The 3,034-nt window shown below is 40.7% G+C and overlaps 1 pseudogene; it reads right to left on the reverse strand.

Annotated features, from left to right (window-relative positions):
* Positions 1 to 1,458: 1,458 nt before the first annotated feature.
* Positions 1,459 to 2,384, reverse strand: LOC112407356 (transcription factor-like 5 protein; annotated as a pseudogene).
* Between the last annotated feature and the right edge of the window lie 650 nt (positions 2,385 to 3,034).

Consider the following 3,034-nt stretch of genomic DNA (forward strand, 5'->3'; position numbering starts at 1 on the left):
TCTGGAGACTATCAACCACACCAGGGTCAAATGAGACAGTTTACGTAAAACGCATAGCACAGTACGTGGCATCCAATAAATGCTTGCTGATAAATAATAATTTTTAATGTGTAATAAAGATTTTATTTTTCTCAAAATGTTTGGCTTCCACTTAAGAAAGTCATCAGAGAATGGGTTGTTTTGTATCTCAAAAGATAATGCTCTCATGATATTATTGGAAGTGATTCAATTAAACTAATCTTTTTGAGCATCTGCTCTGTGTACAACACTGTGATACACAGTCTCTACCTGCAAAGATCATATCCTAGTAAAATGGGGGCCAGAGGAAGAAGGAGATGGAATTTTGGTAGGAGTTGGGATGTTGAGAAGGTTTCAAAGAGATAGAAGAAAAAGAAAAAAGAGCAGCCATTTTAAGTTATGAGAGGGAGACATGAAAATCCTTAAGGATCTTTGAATTTTACATTTTTATCACTGCTTGTCAATTCTACCACTTCTTTTTTTTTTTTTTATTCAGCAACTTGTTTACATGGCATTTGTGTAAAGGCTAAGATATCATTTCAATAAAATGATATATGAAATCTTCAGATTAATGACTGGCCACAGTATTACAAAAACAATAAAGAATTTAATGTACAGTATCCCTTCCATACAAAGGTCTCGTCTGATTTACCTGCCTCCTTTGTGTACAAACATTTAACTATCTCCCATTGACAGTATTTATTGAAAGTGACTGTATTGCACTAAAGTCTATTGGTATTATCTGTTGTAATAAATAAAGCCACTCATTTGAAAAACTCAGTTCCAAACACTACAGTTTATTACACAGAAAGTAATGACTCTCAATATGAAAATGAGGGCACTGAAGCAATCTACCGTGACAATATTTCATTTATGGACAAAAGTACCTTTAAAGGAGATCTCTGGAAAATTTCTAGCAGAAAGGTTTAAAATAGGACTGCATTTTGCAATACAGTTCTATGAAGCTAGAAATCATTACAAGGGGAAGCGATAAACAAATGAAATAAAATATCCAAACTACTTATAGTTAAGAACAATTTAACTTGTTCTAGTTGCTAAGGGGGCATATTTAAAATGTAAATAAAATAAGTAAAAAGCAATGTACCTTCTAAGACTAAAGAAATTACAAAGGATGTTCATTTTTCAAGTTATCATGTTAAGAAAACATGATGGAATCAGACAGATAATTGAAAAATTACTTACTAATTGTCAAGATGTCTTCCTCCCCAAATGGTCTAAGAGGACATTAATCGGTAAGCATTTTGTTTTAGATAAATATTTTTACAAAATGTGCTTTCAAAGTCCCCACTGGAGTCCCATCAGCTGAATCATGTCCCTTTAGAGTTAGACTATCAGAACTGAGTTCCAGGGTCCTAGGAAATGTTTATGGGTCACGAAGGAACAGCCGTTTACTTCCCAGGCATTAGTGTTCACATCCAGTCACTTGATCTCCATAGCTGGGCTACTCTGTACTCTCCTGTGTGGGACACGTCACCAAGGAGTCTGGTCTGGTCAACTTTAGCCTTCAGCCAGTTTTACCGCAAAATACACTCTCAAATTCCTTTTTAAGAGAATCTCCATGTCTTAGGATCCTGAATATATTTCAGGAACGCTGTGGTCCACTGCAGAGTCGTTGCCTTATCGGTCTCGGCGTTGCAGAACGGGACTAAAAGATTCAACTCATCGCAACAAATGCGGATTCTGCGCCTTCTATCTCTTTCCATGCAGTTGTACCTCTCCCTGTGCTGGGACCTGCCCCACTGGGGCCCGCTCTGGGTCTGCTCCCCGAGGGTGGCCTGGGACGACTCCACCGACTGCCAAGCACCCTGCACTGCTGTGGAGCCTTCACCCACATTCTGGAGCTCTCCAAGGGCTCTTCGTTCTATGTTTGTGTCCAACTGACGTATCCTACTCCGACTCCTCTTATTTATTGCCTGTTTACATAGCGCTTCTCCTACTTTAATCCAAACCTGCTCAGGCAAAGCTTTGTTTCTACTACCCGAAGTCTGTTTAGTGGATTCAATTTCTTGCTGATAACAGAAAAAAATGCTCTCGGCAATCCAATATCCTAATGCTTGGTAGCTTCAAGTACAGAACATGAGTTACTAGAACTCTGTGTTTGTGAAAGATTAGAATTTCCACTAGTAGAGCAACTATTTGCAGTAAACAGAGGGTATGGAAATTGCAGAGCAGTAGTTGCAGCAGCAGTTTTATTTTTCACTAATGTTGTACCATTTGTTTTGTTGCCGATGAAGAGGAACATTCATTAATTCGGATGGATGGGGAACAAGAGTTACCAAATTGTTGAGCGCCATGCCGGGCTCGGGGGGATCCGCGCCGCGCGGGGCTGGCGGGGGCTCGGCTGGGATGCTAGCGTGGGGCGCACGGGCGGGCCGGCGGGGCTAGGCCGGGCGGGCTCTACCATTTCTTTATCTCTAAATTAGGGTAATAATATTTACTTGTATCAGAAAGTATAGGCTATTTTATGCTGCAGTAACAAAGACCCCCAAATCTCAGCTGCTTAATACCACTACAGTTTATTTCTCACTCATGCAAAAAGTCCAGCAATTCCATAGTAGAGCTGTGGATCCAGTGATTCTCCAGGGCAGCTGTTCTCCATGAGTTGGTTCTTCTTTCCAGAGTGCGTTGGTCTTAAGGCACATCTATACCAACATGTGCTTCCAAGATCACTGTAGCAGGGGAAGAGAGTTTAAATGCTTCAGTGCAAAAGTGACTCACATTTCATTGGCCAAAGCAAGTTAAATGGCTAAGTCTAGTTTAAAGGGGGAAAGGAAGCATAATCCTCCCTGCCAGAAAGACAGGAGGACCTGACAGAGTGGTGAGCAGCAGTGATGTCATTTCACTACTCCAGAGGGTAGAGGTGATGATTAAATGAGATCAAGTCATCCCTGAGAACCACACAGCCACACTGAGAAGAGATTTCTAGAAGGCTAGTTAGCCCCATTCAACAATTATTCCTGCTCAGTAACCTCAGGGACACAAATTTAACTGGTGA

Source organism: Neophocaena asiaeorientalis, unplaced genomic scaffold (genome assembly GCF_003031525.2).
Source record: "Neophocaena asiaeorientalis asiaeorientalis breed wild unplaced genomic scaffold, Neophocaena_asiaeorientalis_V1.1 scaffold29, whole genome shotgun sequence".
Lineage (NCBI taxonomy): Eukaryota > Metazoa > Chordata > Mammalia > Artiodactyla > Phocoenidae > Neophocaena > Neophocaena asiaeorientalis.